Raw genomic sequence first — 14,004 nt, 5'->3', positions numbered from 1 at the left:
ACCTTCTGCTAGACAGTAGCCTACGACGTATGATGCCATTGCCTTCTTTTTTTTTTTTTTTAACTCCCCTCCCTGTTATGGGAAGTCACGAACCCCGAACAGAGGGACTGGCTGAAGCCATGGCAGAAGAACATAAATTGTGAAGATTTCATGGACATTTATTAGTTCCCCAAATTAATACTTTTATAATTTCTTATGCCTGTCTTTACTGCAATCTCTGAACATAAATTGTGAAAATTTCAAGGACACTTATCACTTCCCCAATCAATACCCTTGTGATTTCCTATGCCTGTCTTTAATCTTTTAATCCCATCATCTTCGTAAGCTGAAGAGGATGTATGTCGCCTCAGGACCCTGTGATGATTGCGTTAACTGCACAAATTATTTGTAGAGCATGTGTGTTTGAACAATATGAAATCTGGGCACCTTGAAAAAAGAACAGGATAACAGCGATGTTCAGGGAACAAGAGAGATAACCTTAAACTCTGACTGCTGGTGAGCCAGGCGGAACAGAGCCATATTTCTCTACTTTCAAAAGCAAATGGGAGAAATATCGCTGAATTCTTTTTCTCAGCAAGGAACATCCCTGAGAAAGAGAATGCACCCCTGAGGGGAGGCCTCTGAAATGGCCGCTTCGGGGGCAGCCATCTTTTATGGTCGAAACTGTAGGGATGAAATAAGCCCCAGTCTCCTGTAGTGCTCCCAGGCTTACTAGGACGAGGAAATTCCCGCCTAATAAATTTTGGTCAGACCGGTTGTCTGCTCTCAAACTCTGTCTCCTGATAAGATGTTATCAATGATAATGTGTGCCCGAAACTTCATTAGCAATTTTAATTTCGCCCCGGTCCTGTAGTCCTGTGATCTAGCCCTGCCTCCATTTGCCTTGTGATATTCTATTACCTTATGAAGCACATGATCTCTGTGACCCACACCCTATTCATACACTCCCTCCCCTTTTGAAAATCACTAATAAAAACTTGGTGGTTTTACGGCTCGGGGGGCATCACGGAACCTGCCGACATGTGATGTCTCCCCTGGACACCCAGCTTTAAAATTTCTCTCTTTTGTACTCTATCCCTTTATTTCTTAGACTGGCCGACACTTAGGGAAAATAGAAAATAACCTACGTGAAATATCGGGGGCAGGTTCCCTCAATACCTCCCCTCCTCCATTGTCCTTTTGTCCAAAGATCACGTCTATCTTGTTTGCAAATAAGAAGGAATAATAGGCCAGGCTCAGTGGCTCACAAGGCCTGTAATCCTATCACTTTGGGAGGCCAAGATGGGTGGATTGCTTGAGCTGAGGAGTTCAAGACCAGCCTGGGCAACATGGTGAAACCCTGACACATGCTAATTTTTTGTCTCTATAAGAAATTAGCCAGGCATTGTGGTGCACACCTGTAGTCTCAGCCACTCAGGAGGCTGAGGTGGGAAGATCACTTGAACCTGGGAAGCGGAGATTATAGTGAGCTGAGATGGTGCCAAGAGAAGGAAGAATAGTGTGCCATTTGTTTTGCTAAGTCAGCATCCTTAATTTCTAACTTTTTTCCTTTCTTTTTTTTTTTTTAATTGAGGTGTGCACTATCATGCCTAGCTAATTTTTTTTTTTTTGGTAGAGATGGGGTCTTGCTATGTTACCCAGGCTGGTCTTGATCTCCTGGCCTCAAGCGATCCTGCTATCTTAGCCTCACAAAGCATTGGGATTACAGGTGTGAGCCACCATGCCTGGCTCAACTTTTCCTTTCTTTTCTTTCTTTCTTTTTTTTTTTTTTTTCTGAGATAGAGTCTTGCTCTGTCGCCCAGGCTAGAGTACAGTGGTACAATCTCAGCTCACTGCAGCCTCTGCCCCTGGGATTCAAGCGATTCTTGTGTCTCAGCCTCCCAAGTAGCTGGGATTACAGGTGTGTGCTACCACATCTGGCTAATTTTTGTATTTTAGTAGAGACATGGTTTTGCCATGTTGGCCAGGCTTGTTTTGAACTCTTGGCCTCAAGTGATCCACCGGCCCTAGCCTCCCAAAGTGCTGGTATTGCAGGTGTGAGCCACTGTGCTTGGCCACTTTTTTTCTTTTTCTCTTTTTTTTTTTTTTTTTTGCCTTGAGGTCTTCTGACATTCTGAAGCTGTGTGCTTTTCTGTGACCTTTTAAACCCTATGTATTGGCCGGGCGTGATGGCTCACATCTGTAATCCTAGCACTTTGGGAGGCCAAGGTGGGCAGATCACTTGAGGCCAGGAGTTTGAGACCAGCCTGGCCAACGTGCTGAAACCCCATTTCTTCTAGAAATACAAAAATTAGTTGAGTGTGGTGGTGCACCTGCACACGTGTAATCCCAGCTACTCGGGTGACTGAAGCGGGAGAATCACTTGCATCTGGGAGGTGGAGGTTGCAGTGAGCCGAGATCGTGCCACTACTGCTCTCCAGCCTGGGTGACAGAGCAAAACTCTGTCTCAACAACAAAAACAAACCCAAATCCTATGTATTCCATAGCTGTCTTGTAAGGAAGGAATGAACCAATGGGTCTCTTTTCCCTTTCCCTGTGTCATGCGGTGGAGCTGTGCCTAGCCCGACCTCTTGCCCCACATTATTGTCTGTTCACCTTTCCCTGCTGCACCGTCATTGCTCAGCACACCTCAAGATGGGATGTGGCAGCAATGGTGGGCCGTTGTCTGCTTATGAAGCTAGTGTTATTGACTATGCCTTGCTTTTTTTCTTCAGAGTCATTTTTCTAGGAACAAGGATGATCTCATACCTTTGCCTCCCTGTCTGAGACCCCTGTTTTAGCTAACAGCAAGCTTGGACAAGACGGTTCATCAGAGTCAGGGTTAAAGCCTAAGAAATGAAGTGAAACTAATGAGCCATCTCAGTGATGCAGAAGCCTCGTCTTCTCCAGCTGTCTATGGCTTTGGGCTTCCTTGTGTTGTTGTGTTGCTGGCAGCCATGTAGGGATCTGGGCCAGAGACAGAAATGAAAGAGTGGAGAAAGACCAGGTACTTATCCCTGGAGTTGTGGATGCACCTCTGGAAGTGCTAGCTAGGCTCATTGCTTTTTTTTTTTTTTTTTTTAAGACAAAGTGTTGCTCTTTCGATCTTGGCTCACTAGAAGCAACCTCTACCTTCTGGGTTCAAGCGATTCTCCTGCTTCAGCCTTCCAAGTAGCTGGGATTACAGGCGTGCACCACCACGCCCAGCTAGTTTTGTATTTTTAGTAGAGATGGGGTTTCGCCATGCTGGCCAAGCTGGTCTCGAACTCCTGACCTCAAGTGATTCGCCCACCCCGGCCTTGCAAAGTGCTGGGATTACAGGTCTGAGCCGCTGTGCCCGGCCTAGGCTCGTTGCTTTTTCCAGCCAATGTTGATGGCTGAAACACAGTTTTAATCTTAGAATGGTGCAGTTATTTATTGAATGAAAGTACATCTGTCTGTAGCCATCTCCTCATCCTTCTTGTCATTATTCTGTTTAGATTTCCAGCCCCACACTCTCCTCTCTGACTTAAGACTCTGAAACCCCTTTACTTCTTCAGTAAATCTATTCTGGGATTGTAGGTGCTGGTTGGGCTTTATGGAGACAAAGGGACCCCATCCTCATTCACAAGCACAGGGGAATTGTCATGAGGAAGATGGGGTGAGGGAGAGAACTCCTTCTAAGTGATGTCAGGGGTGGGCAGCTTTCTCTTTGTAGAGCCTTGTCAGTCAGATTCTCAGGGATAGTTCCAAAGTGTGGGGAAAACGAGATTAGAATTCTTGGGTGGTTTTGGATCTGCTGTTTGGTTTTTCCTCATCTAGAACTAAATTTATATAAAAGAATACAACAGTAGAATTATCATGGCAACTAAGTTTGTTCTGCTGTCCTGGGGCCTCTTCATGTATTATCTCTACTTACTGCAACAGCTCTGGAGGTAAAAGGTGTTATCTTGAAGAAACTGAGGCTCCAAGGGGTGAACTGCTTGTCCAGGGCCACCCAGCTAGGGAGTGGCAGAGCTCAGATCCAGGCTCCTGTCTCCCACCCCGCTGCCCATGCGCCTGCCTTCCCCTGCACCAGAACAAAGCCACCACCCCCAGACGGCCGCGTGTTTGTGCTTTTATTTCCCTGAATGGCTCTGGGTTTTTGCTTTGTCATTTCTGTGCTTGTGTCCTTTGTAGAGTCTTTGGCTTCCTCTTATTTTTCCTACCCCAGTAGCATCTGACGCGACGCCTGGAGTCTGGGAGGAAGCAGGGTTCTTTGCTTAGACATCGTGGTTTTCATCTGTTTTACAAAATTATCCTTGGCCTCTGTTCTCTTTTTCCTTTTGTTTCCTCCCTGAAATACTGCTTCTTTAAGGCTATTGGGAAAAGAAAGATAATCCTGCCCAAGGGTTTGAAGAAATGTAAAGGAGAAGTGTTTTTAGCAAGCAGCTGGGTTTCTAGCGGGGTTGTTTCCACGCTCCGCGTTGCCCTAGCGAAAGTGGTTTGTCTTTCTCACGACACCGAGGGAACCGGCGCACAAATGGATGCAGTCAGGTGGCCGTTGAGCCAAGGGCCAAGTAAGGCATTTCGTCCTCAGCCACATTGCCCTTGTCTTACGCCTGTATTTTTGTTCTTTTTTTTTTTTTTTTTTTGAGACAGAGTCTCGCTCCGCCACCCAGCCTGGAGATCTCGGTTCACTGCAACCTCCGCCTCCTGGGTTCAAGCAATTCTCCTGTCTCAGCCTCCTGAGTATCTGGGACTACAGGCACCTGCCGCCATGCCTGGCTAATTTTCATATTTTTAATAGAGACGAGGTTTCACCTTGTTGGTCAGGCTGGTCTCGAACCTCAGGTGATCCACCTGCCTCGGCTTCCCAAAGTGTTGGGATTACAGGCATGAGCCACCACGCCCGGCCTCATGCCTGTATTTCTATGTCCTGAACATGTTACATTTGCATCCAGGCCCAGCTCTGTTCCCTGAGGAGGTTGGAGTTCTGATACCCCACAGAAGGAAGGAGTCAAGGCGGGGAGGCTGCTTGGAGGAGGGTGTGGCGAAGACAAAGAAATGGCTCTGAGATTCTTGGGGTTGCTGGGAAGCTGTTGCTTATAGGGTTGGCTCTCTGTCCTTTCTGATGCTCCAAACAGGTCCCCAGGGGACAGGCCTTCCCGGGGCTGCCACTTTCTCCAGTGTTAGGTCCATATCCATTTTCCTGTCCCCCTCCGCTTGTCCCAGCTTTATCATCCGAGATCTGGGCCTTCTTTCCAAAGCTGAATTTAAGTTTCAGGCTTTCCTAACAGTTTCAGCTGTTAGGCAGGGGCCTGTGGCAGGAAAAAGACAGAAATTTCTGTTGCCCATAGGAGGGTGACAGGGGTGCTGGGTGAATACCAGTTACAGGGAAGTTCCCTCCAATGAGTAGCCTGGCACCTTTCTGCAGGGTATCTTCTGAGCCAGCTGGATTCATCATGTTGGCCTGTGAAGTCTGAGAACACCATCTCTCTCGTCTTTCCCCTCCTCCCCTCCTCTGTGCCACAGCAAGAGGTGTGGTATACTCTGGGTCCTCCCTCATCACTTACACAGCCTTCTCTCTGTGTTTGATTACCAGAATAAGCCAGCCTCATTCTGAGTCCATTCATTCGTTTATTCATTCAACAACCGTTTTGTGCTAGACACCATGGTAACCTGTAAGGCTGTAACTGCTATTATCAAGCCATTTGCAGAAGTTTGGGTCACTGATGTGCCTTTGACCTGATGCCCATTTTCTAAACCCAGGCATTCCTCTTGAGTGATACAGCATCTCTGTACCTCTTCTCCAAGAGTTATGGCTTAGGTTTTTGTTTTTGTTTTTAATGGGGCTTTCTGGCAAAGACCTGAAAGCCTGCTAGACAAATTCTAAAAGTGCTGTAACACTAACGCCTAGGTTTCAGTTCTGACTTCATGCAAAGAGGATGCCTGAACCAAGCCCCTCACTACCAGGCCTCATTCTTTTCTCAGTGAGTTAGATCCCTCTCCCCTCCCTTGGTATCTGTTTGCTGTTCCTAGCACAGATCCTCAGCAATGGTGTATTCACTGCCTCTGGCTGGAGCCCATTTGACTGTTGTCACTACCTTGTCCCCCTGTCCCTCCTCGCCAGCCAATGGCTTCTCATCTCTTCCCAGCTTGTCAAGCTCCTGGAGATCTCAGAGTCACAGGCCCCACCCAGGGCTCTGCAAAAATGTTCTTTAAGGGATAATTTTTTTTTTTTTTTTTTTTTTTTGAGACAGAGTCTCATTCTGTTGCCCAGGCTGGAGTACAGTGGCTCAATCTCGGCTCACTGCAACTTCTGCCTCCCAGGTTCAAGTGATTCTCATGCCTCAGCCTCTCGAGTAGCTGGGATTACAAGCATGTGCCACCACGTCTGGCTAATTTTTGTATTTTTAGTAGAGACAGGGTTTTATCCTGTTGGCCAGGCTGGTCTGGAACTCCTGGCCTCAAGTGATCCACCTCCCTTGGCCTCCCGAAGTGCCGGGATTACAAGCATGCGCCACCGCACCTGGCTTGAAGAGAGAATTTGAAAATAGAAAATTTTTTCCGTTCATTTCACCTTTTGAGGCTAACCCAGACAGCTTGAGATAATCCACCTGGGCCCACAGTCCCAGGGTTATGTGAGTCTTCAGGGACTTTCCAGAAACCCTCTTGTTGATACGGGTGCTGGAAACTTAACGGGGCTTGGTTTAGTTCCTCTCTGAGCTGCCCTATTAGAGGAACTTCTGGATAGATAAAATCTTCCAGGGAGAAGTTCTGAATGTTCTGAATGTTGCTCTGCCCTCCTCCTGGGCCTTCTTCACTGAGCTGGGGCTCTGCTTTGAGGCCAGAGTGGGAAGACTATTTGGAGGTCACACGTGTTCAGCGTGGCTTAGGGGGTGAGGAAGCCTTTTATTTATTCTTCTGCCTCTTATCTCCCTACTTATCTCTATACCCACACCTGTAAAAAGAGAATGGCAGAGGTAGATTTTGTTGGGCTGGGCATGGTGGCTCATGTCTATAATCCCAGCACTTTGGGAGGCTGAGGTGGGCGGATTACTTGAGGTCAGGAGTTCGAGACCATCCTGGCCAACATGGTGAAACCCTGTCTCTAAAAAAATACAAAAAATTAGCTGGGCTTGGTGGTGCATGCATGTAATCTCAGCTGCTCAGGATCTCTTGAACCCAGGAGGCGGAGGCAGTGAGCCGAGACTGCGCCACTACACTCCAGCCTGGGCAATAGAGCGGGACTCTCTTTCAAAAAAAAAAATGTAGATTTTGTATATGTTTTTTGAGATAAGGTCTCACTCTGTTGCCCAGGCTGGTCTTGAACTCCTGGGCTCAAGCAATCCTCCTGCCTCAGCCTCCCAAAGTGCTAGTATTATAGGCATGAGGCACCACGCCCGGCCTAGAAGTAGAATGTTAATTGCAGAGTTGGTTCTAGTGGACTCAAAACATTATAGTTTGTATACCTCCCTTCTACAGGACTTGGGAATGGAAAGAGGAATTTTAATTGCCTTGCATATGAATTTTTCTTTAATGCAAAATTCTTTAAGAGGAGGAAAAAGGGTTCTATTTGCTGTTTCTATCACCACCTAGAGGGCTTACAGGCTGCTGTGGGGGAAAGGACTTCAGCATTGACTAAAGATTTTGCAATTGATGGTGGGTGCTCTATCAGGTATGTGCTAACTTAGGGGAAAGCTAACCAGCTTCCAGTTTGTCCCCTTCCTGCAGCAGGAGGTCCTCCTGGACCATCCCAGGCTCTAGGCTGCCCATGGAGGTCTTTCCCTGCAGCTCACCCCAGGGTATGAGTGCCGTAATCCTGGAAGGCTGAGGCTGGGCTCAGGTGTCTCTTGCCCCAGGTAACCCAAGTTCAGGCCAAATAAATTTCTCCATTATTATACAGAATGCCAGGAGTTTTCCAGACCCTTTCCCCTTGTCAGTAACTGTCATGTCCACCAGAGCAGTGGACAGGCATCATGTAGGTATTAGACATTCTGAAGCTTATGTCTAGCTAAGGCAACACACATACACAAGACAAGCTTGAGGACAGCGTCCAAAGCAACAAACGCAGCCTTCAGAATAGCTTCAGTCCTCCCGGCCTGGTTCTAGTTTTCCTTGGAGCTTAGTTCTAGAATTTCAGACTTGACCTCTTAGCTTATCAATTCTCCATGGTCTTGCACTCCATCCTAGGTAGGAAAAGGTGAAGGGTGATCTCTGGAAACCTACGCCAATTTGCATAGACCCTTCTGATAAGTAGAGTGCTTTAATACACATTTCTAAGTGGGGACCAGGTGCAGTGGCTCACAGTTTGGGCCCCCAGCACTTTGGGAGGCCAAGGCAGGGTGGATCACTTGAGGCCAGGAGTTTGAGACCAGCTTCGCCAAAACGATGAAACCCCTTCTCTACTAAAAACACAAAAATTAGCTGGGTGTGATGGTGCACCCCTGTAATCCCAGCTACTCAGGAATCTGAGGCAGGAGAATCCCTTGAGCCTGTGAGGCAGAGGTTGCAGTGAGCCGAGATGGTGCCACTGCACTCCAGCCTGGGCAATAGAGCAAGACTCTGTCTCAAAGGAACAAAAACAAAAACATTCCTGCATGGGGTGAGGGCTCTTGGTTTGTAGATGATTTGCTCAGGGTCATGACGAACTAGGGCTGGAATCTAGGTTTTGTGCTCCCAAATCTTTTTTTTTTTTTTTTTTGAGATGGAGTCTCGCTCTGTTGCCCAGGCTGGAGTGTAGTGGCACGGTCTTGGCTCACTACAAACTCTGCCTCCCGGGTTCACACCATTCTCCTGCCTTAGCCTCCTGAGTAGCTGGGACTACAGGCGCCTGCCACCATGCCCGGCTAATTTTTTGTATTTTTAGTAGAGACGGGGTTTCACGTGTTAGCCAGGTTGGTCTCAATCTCCTGACCTCGTGATCCGCGTGCCTCAGCCTCCCGAAGTGCTGGGATTACAGGTGTGAGCCACCACACATGGCCTTTCTGCTCCCAAATCTTTTGTACTTTCTGTAGTGTCCTGCTTTTCTCCCTTCCAGGTTTATTGGTTCCCTATCTTTACCCAGTGCCTTCTTGGATCTCACTGCTCTGTTAGCCTTTGGGGAGACTAAGATGACTGGGCTGTGGTCTCAGGACTGGCAGCTCCTAGGAACTCAGGTCCCCCAGAAATTGAGGTGAGTAACTTGCTGCCTATAAGCCAGTGATCTGCTTAGATGGTGAGGTCCTCCTTAACCCTGTTCAGAGCACAGACTGCACATACGAAACTGCTTGGCAGGTCGGGCACGGTGGTTCACGCCTGTAATCCCAGCACTGTAGGAGGCTGAGGTTGGAGGATCACCTGCGCCCAGGAGGTGAAGACCAGCCTGGGCAACACAGTAAGAACTCATCTCTACAAAACAATAGTAGTAGTAAAATAAAACTGCTTGGCAACGAGCAGGACAGGCTTGCTGTCTACAGCTGTGGGCCTGCCTGACCTACACTAAAGGAAAGACCACAGGGGCTAGGCCAAGTGTGGTGAGTGAGAGCTGGGGAAGAGACGTGGCCCCTGCGCAGAGCACATTTGTTCCTGCTGATCCCCTCCAGCAATAGGCGAGTTCCAGCAGAATAAGTGGCTGAAAGAAACAGTTAGTGTGTTTGTTTTGGAGGGTAAGAAGGAGGAAGGACCAAAGCAGAGGGAGTAGAGGCTGTAAAGAGCGTTGTAGGAAAGACTGAGACTATGGGAGGGGTAGTTAGTACTGAGCTCAAAGTGCTGAAAGAGGCAGTGGCTATTGCCTGTAAAGGATGAAGAAAGAAGGGAGACAGAACCAAATCTGGGGCCTCAGAGGATTGGGACCAGGCTTCCCCCAACAGCGTGTGCTTGTCAGCACCAGGATTTTTTGCCTGACTGCCCTCTCTGTTACGTTAGCGTGAGACTTTAGGATAAATCGAGGAAGTCTTGGAACCTGGCATGCCACCTCTGAGGCCTGTGGTCCCTCCCCTGGTAGCTCCCCCTGAGGGCAGGGCCCTGGTACAGCCCTCCATGGTTGCAGCAGAATCACCCCTGGAGCCCTTGCTCCCTGCGGGATCATAGGGCACGGAGTGGTCCGCAGCTGGTCCTCAGCTCCAGGGGCTGTCGTGTGGCTTAGGGAGACTTGCCTTTGCTCTACAACTGTTTACCAAGCAGGACTGTGTTCTAGGCCGCATGCTTCATGCTGGAGACACAGCAGGGAGAAGGCCCCAGCCATCTCCTGTCATCAGGGGGGACTGGCAGAAGGCCATTCCCTGTTCGATTACAGCTGTGATCATTGCTGCACAGGCAGCGAGTAATGAGAGTGCCCTAACCCTGCTGGCCCATCAGGGGAAGCCTCCCCCCCACTGTGGTTATCTGCCTCCTGCAGCAGGCAGTGCCTGGCTGTGGAGCTTGGCAGAACATGGGGAACCTTAGGCAGGTTTCAGAGACTCCACCGTGCTCTCTGTGAAATGGAGTGGAGGGCGGGAGGAGCTTATGGCAGCAGCACCCTCCCTCCCTCCCTGGCTGGAGCCTGGTTGCTGGAGCTGTCTGTTTGCCTTGTGAGCCCTCCCCATTGGCGCACCCTAGGACCCTGCTGACACTAGTTTTTGTTTTTTTTTTAAGACAGAGTCTTGCTCTGTCACCCAGGCTGGAGTGCAGTGGCACCATCATAGCTCACTGCAGCCTTGAACTCCCCCAGGCTCAAGTGACTTTCCCACTTCAGCTTCTGGAGTAGCTGGGATCATAGGCACGCACCACCACACCCAGCTAATTTTTTTTTTTCTAGACATGGAGTCTTGCTATGTTGCCCAGGCTGGTCTTGAACTCCTGGACTCAAGCCATCCTCCCACTTTGGCCTCCCAGCGTGCTAGGATTACAGGTATGAGCCACCACAACCTGCCTGGCACTACTACTAAACAGTCCCTGGTAGTGTAATTGGAGGCGATGGCAGAAATGCCTCGAGGGGACAGGGCCTGTTTGGAGTTGAATTAAATGCCTCTTTGCCTGGCAGTGAATTATCAGTTTGTAGATTATCTGTGTTTGTTCTTTACTTACATTTTTTGAGCATTTACTATGGGCCAGACTCAGTCCTTCCCTCAAAGGGATCCTGGCAAAGTCTTTCTCTCTCTCTCTCTCTTTCTTTCTTTCTTTCTTTCTTTCTTTCTTTTCTTTCTTTCTTTCCTTTTTTTTTTTTTTTGACAGAGTTTCGCCCTTGTTGCCCAGGCTGGAGTGCAGTGGCGCCATCTCAGCTCACTGCAAACTCCGCCTCCCGGGTTCAAGTGATTTCCTGCCTCAGCCTCCCTAGTAGCTGGCATTACAGGTGCCTGCCACCACGCCCAGCTAACTTTTGTATTTTTAGTAGAGACGGGGTTTCACCATATTGGCCAGGCTGGTCTCGAACTCCTGACCTCAGGTGATCTGCCCCCCTCGGCCTCCCAAAGTGCTGGGATTACAGGCGTGAGCCACCGCGCCCGGCTGCAAAGACTTTCTTTTTTCCTAGCTTCTTACCTGTTGACCTTAACAGAGAGAGATTGGGCAGGAATATGTTGTAAAAATCAAAACAGACCACCCTGTTTTATCCAGTAGGGAGAAAGTGAAAGACCTGCTGACTTACCGAAGTGTTTGGGTTGCCCAGGTAGCTTGATAACCCCAGAGAGGAGGAAACAAGACATACCTGGGCTGTGAGTTCCTAGATTTATTTTTTGAGGGCAACATTCTTAATCCTTCAGACCCATCTTTGTAGCTGTGTGTCCTCAGGGTCAGTACCAGCCTTAGGCCTGGGCACATGTGGCCCCTTTTCAGACTCTACACCTGAAGGGTACCTTCCTCCAGATTTTCCAGGTCCTCCTCCAGTGCCTGGGGCCAGCTGGGGCTCCCAGTACCATTCTGGCCGCGGGTGTTGCAAACCCACCCTGGGATCCTTTGGGGTACTCTCCATCCCTCTACCTTGCACAGGGACAATAGCTGTTCTGTGGAGTTGTCCTAGGGCCCAGTTCCGGGAGATGGCTGCAGTATTTCTTTCTTTCTCTTTTTTTTTTTTGAGACAAAGTCTCTCTCTTGTCGCCTAGGCTGAAGTGCAGTGGCGTGACCTTGACTCACTGCAACCTCTGCCTCCCGGGTTCAAGAGATTCTCCTGCCTCAGCCTCCTGAGTATCTGGAATTACAGGCATGCCCGGCTAATTTTTGTATTTTTTTAGTAGAGATGTTGGTCAGGCTGGTCTCAAACTCCTGACCTCGTGTTCCGCCCACCTCAGCCTCCCAAAGTGCTGGGATTATAAGCGTGAGCCACTGCACCCAGCCTGCAGTATTTCTTTAGTGGGAATCAGGTGAGATTGGGCTGCCAGAATGGTGCTGATGCACTAATTTTGAATGGCTCAAGTTTTTACATAGATGGGTCCCCAAAATGTATTTGTCTGGGGCCCCATGCATCCTAGAGTCAGCCCTGCCCAGGGGCCACCCATCGGGCCCTCTAGCTCTGCTTAGCAGCTCTGGGCCTGAACCAGAAAAGAGCATAAGGGCCTATTGTGTGTCCCCGGGGCCTGAATGGCACTTTGTTTTCTGCCTTTGGCGCCACAGGCCAAGCGGCTTTACTACTGCTGCTGCGGTTCTAACAGTCTCATCTCCAATGAGAAATTCGTTCCCACCCGGATTTCACGTTGTTTTACTGAATATCCTGTGAGGACTGGGCTTTGAGCCAACTTGGGGTCTCGTGTGGGTTGCTGGGTGGGGGCTTATAACTGTGGTAATGAGAGAAGGAGCCTTCCCTACCCAGTGACCTCAGCTGTGGCAGGAGGAAGCCCTTCGTTAACGTTGAACTAGGGGCTAATTGGCAGGAAGGGAATGTGGTGGGAATTGTTGGGAGACCCCTCCCTACCCCAGGGTGAACTGAGGCTGGCGGCAGCTGGGCAGAGGCAGGAGCTGATAGTATTTGCCGTCCTCTTCCCTTCCTGCTTCTTGCCCTCCTTCCCCAACCATCCCCATTCCCTCTTGGCCCGCTCTAGTGGGGAAGCAGGAAAAGGATCCTGTGAATCAAAGCTGCCTATTTTGTGTTGAGGTCAAAGGAATAGAAAGGGTGGAGAGGAAACCAGCGGAGAGCAGGTTGTTAGATTTGGAAGTGCCCACAGGAAGCGGCCGCTCAGCTGAACTCCACCCTTTACGGCTGTCAGTCACACAGTGCTGAGGTCAGCCGTCCCACCTACTCAGTGCAGGAATCACGCCACTCACCTCCCTGCCTCTTCTTGTGTCCCAAGGTGAAGAAGGTTGTTTGTTTTATTCCAAAATTGGCATTACCTTCTCCCAGGCCAGCAAAGAGTGTCTTCCTAGACTGGTGGTTGTCAAACTAGGGTCCCCAGGCCCCTGTAGCTCCTCAAGACCGTTCCAGGGGGGTCTGTGAGTCAAAAGGATTTCCACAACAATACCAAGAGGTTCTTTGCCTTTTCCAGTGTGTTGACATTTGCACCAATGGTGCAAAGGCAGTGGTGGGCAAAACTGTTGGGACATCTAGGATTGCGATGGGGATTGTGGGTCAGTGTGGGGAGTATTCCCATCTTAGCAACATGAAGTCTCTGACCCATGAACATGTGGTATCTTTCCTTTCCTTTAGGTTTTTAATTTCTTTTGAGGGTCTTTTATAATTTTCAGTGTATAAGGTTTGCTTTTCTTTTCTTTTCTTTCTTTTCTTTTCTTTCTTTTTTCTTGTCTCGCTCTGTTGCCCAGGCTGGAGTGCAGTGGCACGATCTCGGCTCACCACAACCTCCGCCTCCCGGGTTCAAGCGATTCTCCTGCCTCAGCCTCCCGAGTAGCTGGGATTACAGGCATGCGCCACCACGCCCGGCTAATTTTTGTATTTTTAGTAGAGACCATATTGGTCAGGCTTGTCTCGAACTCCTGACCTCATGATCTGCCTGCCTCGGCCTCCCAAAGTGCTGGGATTACAGGTGTGAGCCACCATGCCCAGCCTAAGGTTTGCATTTCTTTTGTTAAATTTGTTCCTGAGTTTGTATTCTTTTCAATGCTTGTCTTTCTATTAATTTAACTTTATATTGTTTAATCTCTTCCTCTTTACGCCTTCCT

General features: G+C 49.1%; 1 protein-coding gene and 1 non-coding gene across 6 annotated transcripts in view; one reads left to right on the top strand and one right to left on the bottom strand.

Moving 5' to 3' along the window:
- PC (pyruvate carboxylase) overlaps window positions 1–14,004 on the top strand; it is a 162,821-nt gene that overhangs the window by 31,851 nt on the left and 116,966 nt on the right. The window lies entirely within an intron of this gene.
- On the bottom strand, window positions 5,788–5,849 carry LOC116470021 (U7 small nuclear RNA). The gene has a single exon (XR_004248458.1). It is a non-coding gene; the product is annotated as a U7 small nuclear RNA (small nuclear RNA).

The sequence above is a fragment of the Hylobates moloch genome, unplaced genomic scaffold (genome assembly GCF_009828535.3).
Source record: "Hylobates moloch isolate HMO894 unplaced genomic scaffold, HMol_V3 SCAFFOLD_5, whole genome shotgun sequence".
Lineage (NCBI taxonomy): Eukaryota > Metazoa > Chordata > Mammalia > Primates > Hylobatidae > Hylobates > Hylobates moloch.
The sequence above is the reverse complement of the archived record's forward strand: the minus strand, read 5'-3'. Positions and strand labels throughout refer to the sequence as shown.